The 21,408-nt window shown below is 34.4% G+C and overlaps 1 protein-coding gene across 1 annotated transcript in view; it reads right to left on the minus strand.

Moving 5' to 3' along the window:
• Window positions 1-21,408, minus strand: part of rhoua (ras homolog family member Ua) — a 51,073-nt gene that overhangs the window by 11,253 nt on the left and 18,412 nt on the right. The window lies entirely within an intron of this gene.

The following is a 21,408-nucleotide window of genomic DNA, read 5'->3' on the forward strand; positions in this document are numbered from 1 at the left end:
CAGTGCTCACAAAATTAATTTGTGCAAATATTTGGATTGGTCAGAAGTGCTAAATTAAAACCACCCTCTTTTTAACACAGTGTTGTTTCAACTAAAAAAAATGTCATGACACTTAAGTTGGTAGAAACTTTTGGTTCACGCAGACTCACAAAAAAATTTTTTTAATTAAAATTGCAATAACTTTTATGATGATGCAGATTATCGTTGATTAATACACACATCACATGCTTCTCAAACCACTGGGTGACTGATATGCTACACCCCTAACACTCGACTCACAAATGCAATCATTTTGACATGCCTTGAATGCAGCTTTGAGAGAAAACACAAATGTGCGTTTAACATTCACATTCAGAGTCAACGTATTTAGATGGGCTTCAAAAAGAAAGAAGTACTTGTTCTCACAAATCACAGTACTGCTCTTTATGCTGATCAAGAGACAGTACAAGCTGTGTTTTGTTCTCAACAGAACATCTTAAGCTTTATTCACAAGCTCACAATCATCCAAAATGTGTGTCAGCCTGGATGAAAATGATTCACTTTTTTAGACAATTTCTGTGTCAGCAAAGAAAATCCAAAAACACAACAAGAACTCTGGAATTATGCTATTTTTATGAGCAGAATGAGTGCAAACTCCTAAAATAACTCCTAATCAGTGAGTTTTATCAGCTTATGTTGTGAATGTTATTAATTATTTTTCCATCCAAAGATGTTAAACAGGATTAAATTGGATTGGATTGAATTAGATTGGAATGTCTTTATTGTCCCTTAAGGGCATTTAGATTTACAGCAATAGCTGAAAGTTAACAGCAACAGGTCACACTCGACAATATAGAAGTAACAGTAAACAATAAAATTAATCATAATCAAGCGAAAAAAAAAAAAAAAAAAGTTTTTGAGATATTAAGTTGTACAAAGGAGTCTTTGCACCAAGCAACAGAGTTGTCCAACACTGAGCCGTGACCCTCCTCATGATCATGCAGAAAACTGACAATAGCCCTTTTCACACATACAGACCTTTCTGGAAAATTACCGGCAATTTTCTGGAAAGGTCTGTATGTGTGAACAGGCCCTTTTTGAAAAAAACTGTAAATTTCTTCTGGCAGTTTTCCGGAAAGAGAAGTTGTAACATTACCGTTAGTTTTCCAGAGTGCTGCTCTGTGCGAACACAGAAGGAAAATTGCCAGAAAGATCACATTCACGTCTAGAATGTGCTGACATGAGAAGTCTACTCTAGCCAATCAGAACATTCAGACTCATTCACATCCGCAAGGTTTATAAAAAAAAGCCTTTGAATATTTTTCCAGACACATTTAGCTGCTAGATGTTAGTCAGATAATGTTTTGTTCCTTCTTAATGCCAACGGTGTCAAAAATTATCAATAAAATGCGTATGATAAACCGATGTTTGCTTACCTTCAAGCTCAGCTTCCTTCAGTTGCTTGACACATGTGCACTTGAAGGAGCCGGTGAGCGCTAGCACACACACATTATGAACATTCTGACATGTGACAGTGTTCCTCCATATATTTTCAGATAAGTTGTTCACAATGCTTATCCATCCACATAATCTGTAATGTAGTCAAGTGTGTAAACATTTAGCTGCAGTTTGTGTTTCTGCCTTTGGATGTCTCAGAAAGCAGCTGCATCAATTCTAAAGCTTTAAATAAACGTGAAACCATCAAGAAAAGGCAGAGCTCTTGCAGACCCGGTGTAGTGCAATCTGAGCTGCATCCAATGCTTTTTAATCCAGTGTGTAATTTTATTAAACAGATTTGATCATAATAATCTTGGAAAAGTCTGTAAAATAACAATGTTCTTCTGTAAACTTTGAATAAAAATATCTGTAGATTTGTTATTTTTTGCACTTTATTTCAACAAAGGAATTTGACCGTAATTTTTAGGTTTTTGTTTGCCAGTCATCTGACCTTTTTTTTTTTACGATTTTTTTTACAGAGCAAGTAATTACAGTTTATTACTTTCATTTTATGTAATTTTAAATGTACTTCAAAAAAACTGGAAAAAACACTGTGTAAATAATACGGCAATTTTATTGTATAAAATAGATAAATTGCTGTAATTTGTCATTAATTAAATAGTGCAAAAAATAACAGACAATCTGTTTATTTACAGATATTGTTTGTAATTTTTGCGGAATTTTGAATATAATTTAAAATAACAGAAAAAATACTGTATAAATAATACTGTAATTCCCTGTATAAAAAACAAAAATGTCAGTAATTTGTCTAATGATAAAGGACCTAAAATGCAAGTCAAAGTGTTAATTTAGAGAGAGTGTCATTTTACTAAGTTTTGAATATAATTTGAAATAGCAAAAATTACTGTAAAAAATGTAAAGATATTTTCTGTAAAATTATTATTTATTTATATTTTTTAACAGTGTAGTGTATATTTCTATGGGTATAAGCAAAGCATTCAATCCAGTTGGTATAATCATCTCAATCCAGTGGGTATAACAACATTTTGTAGATGGAACATATATTTGTGCACAAAAAAATACAAATAAACACCACAGGACCCCCCACAGACTAGATTTAGAGGCCATGAGGGATCAGCGGACTTAACAAAGGGCTTTCACTGCTCTACGTAAAGGTGTATTTGCAAACAGCTGTGTGCAATCAATTGTGGCTTTGGAGGCGAGGCTAATGTTTCTCTGAGCCTGTGCTTTGATTCATTGGGCAGATAGTCAGGGTTTAACTTTGTGTGGAAGGTCCAGAACTCCAGCAAGTCTCAGGATACACACATAAACATGCGCGCAATACACAAACACACACCATTCACCCTATTCTGTGTAGTGCTCTCAGCATGCCACTGCTTTCACTGTTTAGTATTCACACGCCGACCATCAATCACATCAATTCTCAAAGAGCAGTTTATACAGCTCAAACTGGGACAGACACTTCGGCTAAGTTACGCATTGTGATAGTAAATTAAAGCAAGGCAGCAGATGACATCATTAAACAGATACTAGCTGGAAATAAAAGATTTCTAGGTAAATATTGACTATAGGTTTTTACAATGCATCAAAGAGCTTGACGTCTATGTTCATTGTCTAATTTGAATTGGATTAAGGAAAATAAGAGCACCTTCCTTATTTAGCCTAAACAACTAATCCCCCACCTGCTGCGGAAAAAGTTTTTCCACAAATTGATCCCTGCACTAAAAGCCAAATGCTTTTCAACTAGCTGTGATGCTGTAGTAATTTAATAGTCAGATTTGCTCCGGAGCCAAAGCGTTAAAACAGTTTGGAGTTGGAGCGCAGTGTTAGCGGTAAAATTTATGATGCAAATCTGAGTTTTTCTTTCCATCATAGTTAGAGATCATTTTAATATTTTTACAAGTTAAAGCCTTAAAATATATGGTGGATCTCATGATGATTTTGGGAGCATATGCTCAAATCGTTAAATAGTATTGTAGTCGGTGTCTGGGTTTGCAATAATTACTGGCAGCGTAACATTCTCTTGCTTCTACATTAAGGTTCCTAAAGTTGTGAAGTGAGCAGTTCTTAAAATAACCAGTTGTACTGTGCAGTGAATTTTCCATCATAAAGAATCTTATTTTGGGACAGAAGGTTATGGATGAGCAATCATGGAAACATTAATGCCAATGTAAAACCTTTATTTTTTAGAGTGAGCTGACCAAAATAACATGTAAGTGGATATGTAATAATGATTTCCATTCCGCAAAGAAACAATAAAGTGCTAGAACTGAGACATCAAAACTGGAATACTAATTCACTGCCTGCTCCCTCAATATTTTTTCACATATTTTAAAACATAGATTAGTAATTGTCCATTTTTAATAATATTTGGAACCATTCATTTTATTTTTGCAGATAGACTGAACTGATGGACTTTCACTTTTCATAAATAATGAAATAAAATAAATTAATTAACATACAATAGTCTTGTATGTTAATTTATTTATTTTATTTCATTATTTATTTTGTAATTATCTTAAAATGTCTGTTTTGGTTTCATTGTCCATGTACACCGTTTTTCAGATAGACTGAACTAATAGATTTTTACAAGTCTATTGTATGTTAATTTTTTTAAATTATTTTATTTCATTATATATTTTATAATTATCTTATAATCATTTTATAATGTCTCTATTGATTTCATTGACCATGTACACCTTGCTTCAGTTTAAAATTTTTGTTCCAGCCTGTTCTATATTATGATTGTAAATGTTATTTGTGTATGCCTTTTTTTAATTTGTTTTTTTATGAACCTTCCACAAACATTTTAATCAGTGTTAGATGGGTGGGGTGGGAGATAGGATTTTGAGTTTCTTTTCACTAATTCACTGTGATAGAGTATTTCCAAGAAAACTTTGATATATGGTCCATCTCTTTCTAGTAAGAATATAGGCAGTACTGTATGTATAAAGGTTTCAATAAAAATTTAAATAAAGAGTTAAAATAAAATTGATTTTTTAAATAAACATAACTGCTTGAGGGATGTCATGGTGGCACAGTGGGTAGCATGATCGCCTCACAGCAAGAAGTTCGCTGGTTCGAGCCTCGAGTGGGTCATTTCTGTGTGGAGTTTGCATGTTCTCCTTATGTTTGCGTGGGTTTCCTCTGGGTGCTCTGGTTTCCCCCACAGGCCGAAGACATGCATATGTGAATTAAATAAGCTAAATTGGCCGTAGTGTATGTGTGTGAATGAAAGTGTTTCCCAGTGTTGGGTTGAGGCTGGGAAGGCATCCGCTGTGTAAAACATATGCTGGATAAGTTGGTGGTTCACTGCGCTTAGGTGACCCCTGATTAATAAAAGGAGTTAGCTGAAAAGAAAATAATTGAATGAATAGTTGCTTAAAAACTTTGCATTTTTGTAATTCACATTGATAAGAAAAATGTCCATATAAAGGATACAGTATGAAACCTTGAAATATTTCAAATTTGGTATATTTTATTTATTTATATTTTATATTTATTTATATTTTTTATTTATAAATTAATTCATTTTTGTTTATTTTGTTTGTTTAATTTAATGCTCTAATCATACAATACTTTGTTGTCATTAAAATAACATTTCATGTTGCTAGTTCCCACCAAGTGCATCTACACATAGCACACAACGACCCGAGTTAGTGATTCCCAGCATCCCAGAGTTTCTTTGCCAATCCTGTTTCCCTCTCTCTGCTCTCTCTGCTCAATGCTTTTCTGTTTTAACTCCCCACTGTCCTCTCCATTAAAGGTGAACCCCTATCCCACAAAAATAATAATAATTTACCAGCCTGATTCTTCCCTCAGGCAATCCATCTCATGAACACCTTATGATAGTAATTGTGAAATAAAAACATCACTACATTTTATACACATACACTTATTTATTTGTATATTTGCATTCACTTCTTACTTCTCATTTTAAAATATATACTGTATATTATCTGTTTTTTGTCCTGTCTCTAATACAGTTGCTCTGTAGAAGCTCTGTCACAAAAACAAATTCCTCATATGTGAACATCCATTCATTCATTTTCTTTTCAGCTTAGTCCCTTTATTAATCAGGGGTCGCTCAGTGGAATGAACCACCAACTTGTCCAGGATGTGTTTTATGCAGCGTATGCCCTTCCAGCTACAACCCATCTCTGGGACACTTCCATACACAATCATTCACACTCATACACTACGGACAATTTAGCCTTCCCAATTTAACTGTACCGCATGTCTTTGGACTGTGGGGGAAACCAGAACACCCGGAGGAAACCCACGCAAACGCAGTGGGAACATGCAAACTCCACACAGAAATGCCAACTGACCCAGCCGAGTCTTGACCCAGCGACCTTCTTGCTGTGAGAAGACAGCACTACCTACTGCGCCACTGCGTGTCCCACCGTATGTGAACATATCTGGCAATAAAGCTCTTTTTGATTCTGATTCTGATCAATGTTTCAATTCACCAGATTTTTTGAGCTAAAAATATGCAAACAACAACCCTACAACCATCAAATCATGAAATAACAAAGAAATTCCCCACTCAGAGCTCTGACAACACCACTGACTCTAAACAGGAAGTAGTTGGGTTTGTCACTTTTTGGGCTCACCAACACATTTGCATTGTGGTCTGCATTAATTGCAGCACATTTTTCATATGTTGTGAACATTAATGGCAATGTAAAGATGTTTTCTCAATTTGTCAGTGTTTTCATGCATGCATTTTGTTTACTTTGCACACAGCATGCTATATCATCTGATAATTGTAAAAAAATAATTCCAATTGAATTGCAATTGACTGTGTAAAGCCATATAAAAAAAAACAAAAATACATTGTATATGCAGAGTTCAGCAGCTAATCAGCCGGAATCAGTTCAGGTGAAGTGACCAGCGAGACCTAGCAGTCACTCAAGTGGCTACGCCCTTAGTTATACAGACTTAATATAACTTAATATAAACAAAACGGATGAGTTGTAAAACAATTAACCCCCTCACAGTTCTCATGAAGGAAAATATTAGCCATATGAACCAAATCCAGGCTGTAAACACCTTTTTTTTTTGCTGTAAAGTTGCCCATTTTAACAGTAGGCTCAATAGAAATTTGCTCTATATGGAGCCAGGACTAGCGAATTTTGATGAATTGCAGTTTTAGTCACTTCCATATTTGCTTCACGAGGGAGAGCAGGAAGTTGCTGCTTGCTTTAGCCACACCATTATGTAATAAAGTGACACAATTAATAACCAGTCAATTTAGTAGATTAGCTACAATAATGCACTGCACTTTTCTTACTTAGATTTTTTGTCTTGTTTCGAGACTAAATATCTAAAAAAAAAATTAAATCAAGAAGCCTTTTCTAGACAAGCAAAACAGATAATCTTGTTTTAAAAAATTATATTTCAAAAAAGTGAGTTTTTCCTTAAAACAAGCTAAATAATCTGCCAAATGAGGTGAACAAAATAATCTTATGTCAAAAGGAAAAACAAGATTATATTACTCACTAAATTTCATACAATGACATCTTATATAAACAAATGATCGAGTGAATTTTGACCCCTCAGTTCATGACCCCTTTGATTATATTTTTGTAAAGTGACGGGTGGTATCACGTCATATTTTCACCTTTTTTCTTCGATGATTGCAAGCAGCTCCAGATCTTACAAATGAAAGTCCTGGAGCCAATTACTGTATAAAGTGCATGTGTTGTTTGAAAGCGCTGGCCTGCAGCCAGAACTGATGCTGGTCTGTCCTGACCCTCCACATAAACACTCAAAACACAAGCTAACTGGGGCTGACAAAAGAGCGCTTACATAAGACATGGATCAGGGTGTATTTCAGCTCTTTACAGTGACACGGATGGATGGCAGCTGTCCTCTATACTCTAATCACACTGTTTAGATACAATGCTCCATAGAAACACATGAGTTTTCATTCAGTCAGCACATGTTCTCATAAAAAGGGTCTCTTTTTTTCTTCTTGCTCTTTCCCCCCGTCTCTTTTTCCAGTAACTAAGCACCTTGACTAATTTCAGTGAAAATTTGGGTGACAGTTTGGGGTTATGCAACTTAATAAGTGTAAGGGGATTGCAAGTTTACCCTGAGCCATTTTATTGTGTATTTTCCTCCCTTCTGCTCTGCCTCCAACAGCGTGTGAAACTGCTGTCGAGAAAAACACGTAGGAGGAAGAGCCGTCACAAGGGCTGAAGCTCAAAAGTTAACTGGTCAAAAAGACCAGTTACATAAATGGCTGTTAGCAGTGAGTTTGTAATGAAGGTTTCAAAAGCCTAAATCAAAATTCTTGTAAGTTAGAATAATTATTTTTCATTTGTCTGAATTTATTGTTAGCACAGAGTAAATGCTTGGGTGAAAACTGCTAAATTATAATATAATATAATATAATATAATATAATATAATATAATATAATATAATATAATATAATATAATATAATTTAATATAATATAATATATTTATAAAATATGATTAAATAATATGAGGTAAAAAAAAGAGGTGAAAAGAAAATGTTTTCAAAAAGATTATGTTTGCTGTTAGTTCAAACTTATTTAGAATGAGTTGAACCACACATTTCTTGATTTTTTTTTTTTTTTTTGGGGGGGTGGGAACTTAATTGTTTTATCTTCACTCCACTTAAATTTGCAAAAAAAAAGAAATAGAAAAAACTAATAAGTTAATTTAATTCCTTCACGTTGTTCGAACACAAATCGATTGTACCCAGCATTTTTTACAGGAACCCAGCATTTTTTGCAGAGTATAAAAAATTGGACACTGTTAACAAGACAGTGTATTCTTTTATTATAAAAACAAATATTTCCCCAGAGGTTTGACAACTGGTTGCAAGATGCAATAAAGTTCATCTGTTTGGAAAAAATCAGGTTAACAATAAACGGTAATACTAGGGGTTTTTCTAAAACATGGGACCCATTTTGAATTTTCTTTTCTGAGAATGTCAGTATCTCTACAAAGTCTCAATTTAAATTTTAGGACCTTTCAATTGCACAGAAAATGTAATTAAGTACACTGTATAACTACCTGAGGATTATTTTTTGTAATATTGGGTTATCAAAGTAAGTGTATTCTGTACAGTTTTTTTTCATTTATTGAATGATTTCTTTTTATTTATTAATTTTTTTATTATTATTTCTTCTTTTCTCTCTTAGATGTAATTTCATCTTGTTTAGAGGGTCAGGGTGGGAATAAAATTTGTTTAAATTTCTCTTTAAAATTACTTTGTTATATCTGTAAAAGTTTAATAAACAGTTAAATATATATAATGTGTTTGACATTTATAAATATTGCCAATAATTTTAAAATCTGGAAATGTAATTTCAATATATTACTTTATATGAAGAGCATACAAACACTTCTCTCACTTCTTTTTCCACAATAAAGGATGTCTAAAAAAATTGTTTACAATGAAGACTAACCAAAATTGTAATCATGGCCCATCACATCTTCAAAACCTCTGCTGATGTGGTTGAATGGCTCTTTAACTTTTGTCTTCTTTCATTGTTTTTCATGCACAATACTGACAGCTTTGCATCCTGCGGTCATAAAACCCAGAATGATAACCTTACGCCGAGATAACCTGCATTTACTTTTATTCTTTTTATATCGCTGAGATAAATCCAGCAACCTCGCATTATCCATGGAAGCAAAAGCTATGCGTAGGAGTCAGAAATTATCTGTCAGAGAGCTTTTTTGGGGTTGTTATTCTTCTTTTCGAAATGAAGCAAGTGAAAATAGTTTCTCCTGGCTACACGGGACGTGGCGATGGCTTTCTCAGACACCGTGCTCCTCTGGAATCCCTCAGCTTGTCAGCGGCCGTCAAAAGGCCTGCATTCACTGCGCGATTAGTGCTTTGTAGGAGCCTGAACACTGGCATGCAGACCCTTCAACCCTGACCCATAATCACACAAAGCACCAGGCCGAGTGGAAGGGCCACCAGAGAATCACATTTTGGTAGATGGAAGATTGAATTAATGAAAAACACTGCAGCAAAAATACACTTTTCATACACCTGTCCTAATTCCATAATAGTTTTTGTTCTTGCTACCAGTGTTGGGGAAAGTTACTTTTGAAAGTAATGCATGTCAATATTGAGTTACTCCCCCAAAAAGTTACTAGTTGTGCTTTTCACCTGGGGATACTCATTCCGAGGCCCCTAGAGATTATGTAGCGCCATTGATGCGATCCAAGACCTGTGAAGAAATTATGCCAAGGTATCCATAATCCTGGACCAGGCCGTATCCTGAGCAGATGCTGTGGTGGTCATGGAGGAGTGGAGTGCATGAGACTGATTCCTGAAAGACAACAGTGACAGACGAGTCCCGCATTGATCCTGTGGGCCAGCCTGAACACCCGCCTGTGACCGAGTTCCGAGCTCATACACCAGGCTAATACGCACTCACACACTGGATTAACTATAGCAGCAGGCAAATATCGTGCCTTTTCCACATGCAAGTTTGTTATTTCTTATGCAATGTGAACAAAAGATCTGTTAGACGAATTATTACAAATCATTAAAATGATTATGTATGTATGCAGATGATAACAACTGTTCATTCAAATACTTAGTTAATATAAAGCTTCAAGAGTTCGCCCTTAGCTGATGATTGATTATGAAGCATGTTTGGTATGCTGTCCCGGGAGAGAGCCCTGAGCTCGTGAGATCCTCAAGCCCGTGGTTCCCGCCCATTGCAGGGTGAGAGGGGAGTCCGAGAGGTAGGTCTCGAGAACTCCACCTGCTTGATAATGTTGGAAGTAGATTATGAATGCTATGGAGTGTCTATGCTGTCAATTTAGTTTTGTCAATTTACTTATGTTACATGTTTTTAGTCTGTGGGAGGAAACCGGCGAGCCCGCTAAAAACCCACGCAAACATGGGGAGAACATGCAAACTCCACACAGAAATACTAACTTGGTTAGGTAGTGTCTGAGCCAGTGGCATTCTTTCTGTGAGGCAATGATGCTAACCATTAGGCCTCCGTGCTGCCCTGACAAGGCAATGTGAGGAGTAGGGGGGAAGGGGGAATTCTTGAAGACCAAGTTGGCTGAGGTAAGATAAATTGGTTATTAATAGTGGTTAAGGAGTCGTCTGATTGGTGAATCAGTGTTAGCTAACGTGGACCAGCTTCTATCAATCATAAGCGGGTGCTCCTCTCGAAACTAGTTTATAAATAAACTTCACTTAAATTTACATGAAAACCGTAAAACCATGATTGTTCTTTAGAATATATAATCGGACAACCAAAATCTATAATTGGTGCATCCCTAATTGTTATGCAGTGCTTTCGTTGTGCTTTGAAATACAACATTTGAATGTTTGCAAAAAAAAAAAAAAAAAACTAAATATACAATGCACTGACATCATGTAGTTAAAAAATAAAATATATTAACATTTTAATGGAGAAAAATCCAACGTGGGTGACTTAAGGAGTAAAAGTACCACATATGGGCTCTTATGCTCATATTGCAAGCCATATCTCTCTGATCCTTCAATTGGGATGCTTTTTATGAACCGGCCCCCATGATAAACTAATTAAATAGCCCTGATCTACATTGTAAAAGCACTATATAATGAATTGAGAATTGAATTGAATTGAGTTTAGTTATTTTTTAAGGTAAGTAATGCATAACATTACTTTTGCGTTACTTTTTGTTATCTGGCTTGAACTCTTTCAAAACTTGCAGGTTTTAAATAGAGAAGCTTGGCAATTAACAATGCACTGTAAAACATACATCTTCATTTACGTAAAAAAAAAAAAACACACAGCTATGCATACCATAAATAGAGATTAATGAAAGTTTATTGCAATGTGTTTGTGATCCTTTGTACTTTTTGTCTTATTAGCAGTGTTGGGGGTAACACAAGTTACATAATAATATTACTTTTCCAAGTAGTGAGTAAAGTAACATATACTTTTTAAAAATTAGGCCATAACATTTGAGTTACTTTTTTTTGAAAATGTAATGTGAGTTACTTTTTAGTTAAATTAATTATTTTTTTTAAAATTGCTGAATTAAATTTAAAGTATGAATGTCCATGAATGACGCAGTCAATGAGAGAATGTGTTCATTATTTTGTATACATCAGTGAAAAGGAAAAGGGGATTATAGTCTCACTGGAAAGTGACTTCACTTATGACAAATAGTAAAAAGGTAGTAAACACATTGCTTTCAATAATCTGCACATACGCTATATAGCTTTGGGGTCAGGAAGTTCTCGGATAACATTATCCTAAAATACATTTATATATTTATGTATTTTGATGTGTTTTTATAAAGGTAATTGTATGTGTAGGTTATACAGTGCTTTGTTAACTGCAGAGCTCCTCGTTTAAAAAGAAGAAAAGAAAAAAAACAAGTTCTGAAAGAGATCAAACCTCAGCCAGGTAATAAAACACAACGCAAAAGTAGCGTACTGCATTACTTACCATAAAAAGTAACTAAGTAACACAATTAGTTACTTTGTGGGGGAGTAACTCAATATTGTAATGCATTACTTTCAAAAGAAACTTTCTCTAACATTCATTATTAGTTATGTAAAATCCCTGTCCATTGCGAGAATACACTTTTCCTTTTCTTCAATGTGCTCAAAGTAATGAATGCATTCTCTTTGAGTGAGTGATTCAACGTGAGTTTATTAATTTTGATTCAAATATTTATTTTTAGATGCTTATTAATGGAAATATAAAGTAACTCCCATCACATTTTTTAAAAGTAACTCAAAAGTTTTTTTTTTTTTTTTTTTAAGTTTTTCACTTTCAAGTGGAAAGGACAGTGGAGGTTACAGACAGGAAAGTATTGGGAGCAGAGAGAGGGAAAGGGTCGGCAAAGGACCTCAAGCTGGGAATCAAACTCGGGTCCCCATGAGCACCATGGTGGGCTATTTGTGCCGACTAACTCAAATATTTCTTTTTTTAAGTAATTCTGTACTTTAGTTGTTACTTAGGAAGGTACAGTTATGTAACTTGCACTACTTGTAATGTGTTACCCCCAACACTGCTTACTATGGATGTTGATGTTTTTTGTTTGTTTTTGCTTTATTTACAAAATAGAATATCTTACTTCCTTCAAGAGAGGAAAAACATTCAAAGTTAGAAAGCACTTTTAAAAAAAAAATCTTTTTATTTTTATTTCTGGGTGATCTATACCTCTGTTTCTTTTGTTGCATTTCAGAAATGTGTGCAGATTTCAATTACAAAACACATCTTCAAAAAACATTTGATCAAAATGAGTGTTTGGTGTTCATACACCAAAATTCACAGTATTTTATTGATTTATTGATTATTGATTTACTTTATTGCTTGATAAAAAATCTCAAAATCCTCTAAACACATATATTTGACTCTAATATGTAAAAAAAAGAGAAAATTCTAATTTTAAAAACAGTGAAAAAGGTCATTCATTCACTCATTGTCCTTCTGCTTGTCGCCACAGCAGAATGAACCGCCAACTTATCCAGCATATGTTTTACAGCTTTAACCCAGTACTGGGAAATATCCATACACACATTCACACACATACACTATGGTCAACCAGAGCACACAGAGGAAACCCAAGCCAACATGGGGAGAGCATGCAAACTCCATACAGAAATGCCAACTGATCCAGTGACCTTCTTGCTGCGAAGCGACAGTGCCACCATTGAGCCACCGTGTTGCCTTAAAGTTACCAATCAACTGATAAAGTACACTGAAAAAGTGCATTAATTGGATTTACTACACATTTTAGGCAAACCGGTTGCAACCAATTTATAGTTTACAATTTATTTTATTTATAGTTAACAATTTTCAAATTGTCATACAATACTGTTAAAAACTTGTAATTTCCAAAAGTCAAACAATACAAAATTGTATTTGTTCCCCTTAAATTCAGCCCATATAAATTGTTACCAGTTACTTTTACAAAACTAGTATCTGCGCCAATAGCCTACTGGTTAAGTGCTCAGACATATACTGTAGCAGCCTGGTGCTCAATTTGACCTGAGTTCGATTCGCAGCTTGAGCTCCTTTGCTGAACCTTTCCCCCTCTCTGCTCCCAATACTTTCTTGTCTGTAAAATCTACTGTCCTATCCCAATTAAAGGTAAAACCCCCCCTAAGAAAATAATTATATGGAAAAGTAGTAAATCCAATGAATCATTTTTTTCAGTGATGTGAATTATTAGTTAATTTGTAACACAATTATATCAACACCCTGCCTTAAGACAAGGCGTGATCTTGTCATCATAACCTTCACCTGCACCGTCAGCAGTCGCAGCACAATACAGGCCAGCACTTCATTGTGTTTGCCATGAATGTGTGCATGATAACTAAACAGAGCTACTTTGTGAAGTGATAGCTAAGTATCGCTGGAATTTTCCCAAGGTCTTAAACACACATGACAAGCACAGAGATTGATTTACTGCACAGTACAGTCCCTGTGGCTGCTGATAACCTTCCTCATATGTGAAAGATGTACAGAGCTTGTATTGTACCCATGACATTCCCTGATAAACATATCTGGCAATCTTCCTGTCTGTCCTCTATGACTGAACCTTCATTTCCTGCTCGATCAGAAGGATCCAGGGGGCAAATCCTCCTGCATCTTGTATTGCTGTGTCAAAATATTCCTAAACACGGGCAGACTTGCTGACTTTATGCTGAATGCACAACTATATGGATGATGTTTCAGAGTAAAAAAAATAAAACAAATACATTTTGAATCTGAAAGGTTCACATTGTCAGATAGAAAATCACGCTGGGAGACAAGAAGGTTGTGTAACAATTTACAATAGAGTGAAATAGTGCCCGTCCAGTATTTTAGCAGCACTGGTGGAGGTATTTTTCCCCATACATTTTTTCTTGTGCACTCAGAAATAGAGGTAAAAAATCTGTCACTGGAGCGGTACCTTTTTAAAAAGTACAGTTTTGTACTTTACAGTTGTACGTAAGTACCTTTAGGATACACTTTTGCACCTTTAAGGTTTACTTTTGTAACATTAAGGTGTACTTTTGTCCCTTTAAGGCACTATGAGGTACAGATTTGTACTTTTTAGGTTATTACCTTTAAGGACCTGTTGGGAACAAAAAAGTACCTTTTGTAAAGGTACCGCCTCAATGACAGATTTTGCACCTTTATTTCTGAAAGAGTGTGTTGAGAGCCATTAACCAAAGCTACAAGGAAAATCACAACATTACAGACTGTGATTTAAAGAAATGTAATTTAATTGGACAAAATGGTTTTAGTAATGGAAAGAAGTGAACTACTTTACAACCCCAAGTACTTTGAATGACATAATTTAATTAAGAATGACAGAGAAATATTAAACTACTCATTTATACATGTTGTTTGTATTATTAGAAACAAAATGTTTAAAGTTTTTTGAAATATACACTAATATTTATTTCAACAGCACAGGGAGATAGGCAGGGTGCTAATTACAGGGGGGTTTGTGGGGATCTGACCCCACTAATTAACGGTTGACCTGAAGATCATCAAAACAAGAGTTTGGGGGGTCTGTCCTTTAATATTTAAGAAATAGTTTGCTCCGATCTGCATTTTAATTAATATTCATTCATTCATTCATTCATTTTCTTGTCGGCTTAGTCCCTTTAATAATCCGGGGTCGCCACAGCGGAATGAACCGCCAACTTATCCAGCTAGTTTTTACGCAGCGGATGCCCTTCCAGCTGCAACCCATCTCTGGGAAACACCTATACATTCTCACATGCACACACATACACTACGACCAGTTTAGTTTATTCAATTCACCTATAGCGCATGTCTTTGGACTGTGGGGAAAACTCAGGCAAACATGGGGAGAACATGCAAACTCCACACAGAAAAGCTAACTGAGCCGAAGTTCGAACCAGCGACCTTCTTGCTGTGAGGCGACAGCACTACCTACTGCGCCACTGCCTCGCCTTAAATAATATTAATAAATAAATAATAGATAATGTAAACATACATTAAACCACCCCTATACTGGTTCATAACATTGTGAATACATTTCTACGCCAAAAATATTAATTTAGTGGTTTGAAACAAACAAATCTAGAGCACCAACAGAAAGGGTAACTGCTCATAAAAACATGTTTCTTGTAAAACAGCCATTTGTACTGTAGTGTCCATATAAGTAGATGCATAGTTTGCCTTTTATTATACGCTCGCACATGGAAGGATGAATAAATTTAAATAAATTTTTTAAAATAAAAATTGCCTTTCATGGTCATACATCAATAGATGCAGGAATACAAAACTGTCAATGTTTATTTAATATCACATATGTCACCGAGAACCACTAAATATCCCTTAAAACACTGAAAACAAAAGTTTGATTAATAAACTAGATGTAATTGAATTAAATATATAGCTTTGGTTCACTGAGGTATATTACCGAATATACCCGATCAACAATGTATAATTCGCACCCTGGAGATAAGCGCTTTCTGACAGTGGGCCGGAGCTAAATACACATTTATACAATTTATTACATTTTACAAAATAGAAAAATTGCATTTTTATATTCATTCCATTGCTTTAAAATAGAAAAAATAGGTGAAAACGTCTCAAACCAAGATAGTTTGTTCTGCTATACTCCGTAAGCTTGCATTAGTAACTTTAAGTCTTATTACATTATAATATTGTAATATATTATTTAGTCTTTTTATGGTGACCGAGAGAGCTTAACGTGCTGCAATTTAAGAAAACACATGCTATTAAAAAAAAACACCAGCAAATTAAAAAAAGATCTTCATCGATTTGACAGCATACATGTTGTACATCTTAACACAACACAAAGAAATTAAGAAAACGTGCTGCCAATTCAAGTTAAGAAATGTCCAGCAATTTCTCACAGCAAATAACACAGAACACAAGGGAAATGTTTCAAAGAGACCCAAAACCATGTCAGACCTGGCTGGGATTTGTTTATTGTTCTGTGACTATTGCTCAGTTGAAAGGTGAGCTTTTTGTTTATTGTAATATCCTATAATTGTTTATCACATGATTCCCTTGTATTTTGTATATTATTAGCCTCAAAAACCATAACCTAAATAGCCAGGTCGGTCAAGTTTTTGGATCCCCTTGAAACTTTTCCGTTGCGTTCTGTACTATTAGCATGTGTTATGACAAATTGCACCGTGTTTTCCTAATTTGTTTGCGTTATGAAGTTTTTTAGCATGCTTTTTGTTTGCGTTTTGATTTGCAACATGTTTGTTCCGATGAAACAAATGAAGATTTTTCCTTAATTTGCTGGTGTTTTTTTGTCATTAAGATCAGATATTTTAGGATTAGACTTAGCTATGTTTTAAAATTACCCAGGGTTGATTACTTCAAGTGTAAAAAAGCCTTATTTTAAGCTATAAAATCACATTGCAAGACAATTGCATTGATTAAATTGGCTGGAGAATATGCCACTGTGTGATTTATAATGAATCGCAATTGAAAAACATAAAAATTCACAAGACATTATATAAGAAGAATGTATAGCTTTCTGCAAATCATTTTTAATTGACATCAACACAGTAAATGTTCTATAACAATGTAAGAATTTTGAGTCAGTGGACACTCAGTTTCAGCTCTCTGCATTGGAAGCTGTATGAAACTCCAGAGAAAACTAAAGGTTAATCATAGTCTGTCATCTTTGATTCATTCTGGCCCAAATGTTAAAAGCTACTTGCAGCACAAGAACTTTCGGTTGAGAGATTTTCAAATTGACGTTTTGCTTTGTTCAACTGCCACAAAGATCATGCAATATAAAGCAACTGGATAAAAGAAGCCCAAAACATGTCATTGTTAGCATTTTAATCATCTAGAGCTCAGAGACAGCATGTCAGATGTTCAAGGACACATCATAGTGGAGCTAATGAACCCAGACGCCACTTTAATTGTTTTGAGGAATTGTGGAAACGTGATTATGAAAGCCAGATATAACAAGGCCTTGGCAATAATGCAAGCAATCTGACAAAGCTTGCATCAGTCATTTCAACACCTGCAGCTAAAGACTGGTCTATTTGAATTAAGGCTTTAAAAACATTTACAGAAGGCTCTTCTTGCTTTCCTGATTATCAGTGGACTACAGTTTAAGCATTTATATATGAAATCATATATTTAATCAGCTACACTGTAAAAAAAATCTGTAAAATAACAGTTAAATGACTGTATATTTTAACAGATTTTTCCGTATACACGTATTACGGGTGTTTTTCCGTTTATATACATTTTCGAATTGCATTGTGGGAAGGGGATCGCAGCTCAGACAGCGTTTGATGGACACCGGGACATATTTCTTCCTCTGTTTTTTCCCTGGTAAGTACGATTAATAAAACATAACAATATTTTAGTTAAAAGACTGCTTTATTACCTTTTTATCGTTATTTAAAATGATTTTTGTCTTTTATGAAGCGCCCATGGAAAGTACAGCAGTGAATTACGTTTAATATTGTTAATAAGATCAGACTTTATTTCATTAAGATCAAACTGAGCTATGAGTGGTTAAATGTAATTTAAACAAGCATTTACCTAATGATTTTTTACCTTTTTATACGTTTTTCTCATCAGTAAATATGATATCTGTTCATTTACAGTTGTTTGTCCGTATTTTTCTAAACTGCCGTGCGCGGGAAGTGGCGTGACGTCCAATCACCCACTCACTCCCTCTGCACCTGACTGGATTAACGGTAAACGTCAGTTTGTCTGTAAGAGTGTAAAAGGTATGTTAATTATTTTATAGAAATATAAATGTTTTCTTTGTACAGTGCATTGAACAAGGGATAGCATTCAAAGTTTGTGTCACTGTGTAGTTTGGTTGATTTACGTTACCTTTAATGAACACTAACGTTAACGTGTTTCAAACGCTCGTAACCGTCTGTGTTTGTTTGCATATTAATGACTAATTTCATATTTTTACTGACGTTATCAAATGTTAGCTTTAGTTTGACCGACGTATTAAGGCTGTGTGACCGAGTTTCAGTGGAACAGCTTTGCTGGTTTTTAAGTAAGTTATAAGTTAGACTCGCGTGAATTGGAGGCATTTGTAACTCGGTATGAGGGGAAATACACACTCGTAAAGTTTTTATTAGTGGTGGGCCGTTATCAGCATTAACGTGCTGCGTTAACGCGAGACTTATCGCGCGGTAAAAAAAAATATATCGCCGTTAATCTATTCTCAACGTTGGGTTGGGAGCTGGGTGACTTTCATACTTTGATATTTTAGCGCGGATGTATACCTGACCGGTGAGCCGTCTGACAAACAAGTGCCCTTATGAATCAAATCAGCAGGATGCCTGACTTTAACTGCAGTTCGGCAGTTTCACTTTAACTCATGAACATTTCATTCATCCCGCGTGACAAACTGGGGTAATAGACGCAAATAAGAAGCAAGAACTGATGAGAGTGTTATGGAATTTAACAACGCTCGCCAAATGGAACGAAAAAAAAACTTCCGCATTTCGCGACGCGTGTTTGTGTGTACAGAGATAACAGAGTGATACAGTATGACATTTAAAAGTATTTATAGTGTTTACACTGTCATGCGTTTTCGGCCTCAAATACAACGTGTACCTTAAAGCACACAATTAAATGTTTGTTGTAGTCGAGTTGAACTGTCATTGATATTTATTTATTCACTTTTAAGAACCTCAAGGGCAGCTAATATGAAGATATAAAGATGAGTTGTTCTTCCACAGTCTTAAAATTCTTCAAACTAATTGTCAGTTCGATTCATTATAGCAAACAATACTTTCTTTACTATTAGGAGATCAGGAGTTTTATTTTAATGAAACCTTGATAATAGAGTGAACTACACATGGTGTTATCGCAAATGAAATCTTTTTATGTAGATTTTAAGTGAGTTTTATTTGCACAAATAAGGTTCACTGATATTTTGCTTTGTTGACTTTCAGGTTCTTTCATTTTGGTTATAAGTACATGTTACAGGTAAATTCTTAGATTCAATCCAAACTGAATTTGAATTAATACGGACAAATGAAATAAAATACACCTGGGATTTTAAATGTTTTCATTTTTTTATTATTCACAACGTTTGTGAAGTCTAAATGTAGACTGTCTCAAACTGAATAAGTGTTATTTTTGTTGTAGGTGTGTTGGTGTAAAAATTGATGCTGACTGGTTAGTACTGCATTTTTAACCATAACAATAATGATTTATATTTAGCATTGCATCTATTGTCATTTTACCAAGAATGTGTTTGCTCTTTCAGAACTCAGGCAGTTGTGCTGGACCCTCTGTACCTTATACAGGAGATGACTGTAAACTTTCAAGTTTAAGAGGTAAAATGTTCAGGGTTTTTCTGTTTGATTTTGAGTGTTTTGTAGATATAAGGTTCACTGATATATGATATAAGATTTGCTTTATGTTTATGTTGTCATTTTAGTTATAAGTACAAGGTACAGGTACATTTTCACAGCAATCTAAATTAAAATCTTAAATCTTACATTCAATCCAAACTGAATTTGAATTAATATGGACAAATGAAATAAAATACACCTGGGATTTTAAATGTTTTCATTTTTTTGTTATTTACAAAGTTTAAAGTTTAAAAGTAGACTACGTGCTGCATGTTTCAAACTGAATGAGTGTTATTTTTGTTGTAGGTGTGTTGGTGTAAAAAGTGATGCTGACTGGTTAGTACTGCATTTTTTAACCAAAAAAATAAACAATGATTTATATTTAGCATTGCATCTATTATAATTTTACCAAGAATGTGTTTGCTCTTTCAGAACTCAGGCAGTTGTGCTGGACCCTCTGTACCTTATACAGGAGATGACGGTAAACTTTGAAGTTTAAGAGGTAAAATGTTCAGCGTTTTTTCTGTTTGGTTTTAAGTGTTTTGTACATATAAGGTTCACTGATATTTTGCTTTGTTGATTTCCAGGTTCTGTAATTTTGGTTATAAGTACAAGTTACAGGTACATTTTCACAGCAATCTAAATAAAAATCTTAAATCTTACATTCAATCCAAACTGAATTTGAATTAATATGGACAAATGAAATAAAATACAGCTGGGGTTTTAAATGTTTTCATTTTTTTTATTATCCACAAAGTTTGTAAAGTATAAAAGTAGACTATGTGCTGCATGTTTCAAACTGAATGAGTGTTATTTTTGTTGTAGGTGTGTTGGTGTAAAAATTGATGCTGACTGGTCAGTACTGCATTTTTATAAATAATACAAAAAATTAAAATAAAAAATGATTTATATTTAGCATTGCATCTATTGTCATTTTACCAAGAATGTCTTTGCTCTTTCAGAACTCAGGCAGTTGTGCTGGACCATCTGTACCTAATACAGGGGATGACAGTAAACTTCCAAGTTTAAGAGGTAAAATGGTCAGGGTTTTTGTTTGATATTGATGCTTTTATTTTTATTATTTGGCAAACCAATTACTTGTACCTATATTTTTACTAAGTGTTTACATGAACACATTTTGCTTCAGTAAGTTTTGAATTTTGTTAACATGTATTCAAACTAAAAAGTACTGGGTTGATGTGGGTGTTTTATCTGGGTTTTTTAACCTGCTACTGTAATCTGTTAAATGAACCAAGCAGTTATTTATTATTATTATTTATTTTTGCATCATTTGAAATGTTACAAGTTCTTTATTTTGGTAATGTCTGTTTAAAGTGATAAGGAAATAACTGGTCCACTGCTGAATCTCTTTTCTTTTCTCTCTTAGCCACCTGATGATGAGAGAGACAATTTCAATGTGGGCATCTTGATGGTGAGCCAGGCCTTCATGCTGATTTTGTGACCGTTTAATCTATTCAGCGTCATTGTAATAACTTTATTTCAGGATGCAAAACTGGCTAAAAATCTACTTTAAATTTCAACATTAATTGTATGATAGTGTGGTTGATTTAACATTTTATTTAATGTTGGGTTCATTGTAAAAAAATAAGATTTAATTTTGGTTGAATAAATGCT

This window comes from Danio rerio, chromosome 13 (genome assembly GCF_049306965.1).
Source record: "Danio rerio strain Tuebingen ecotype United States chromosome 13, GRCz12tu, whole genome shotgun sequence".
Classification (NCBI taxonomy): Eukaryota; Metazoa; Chordata; class Actinopteri; order Cypriniformes; family Danionidae; genus Danio; species Danio rerio.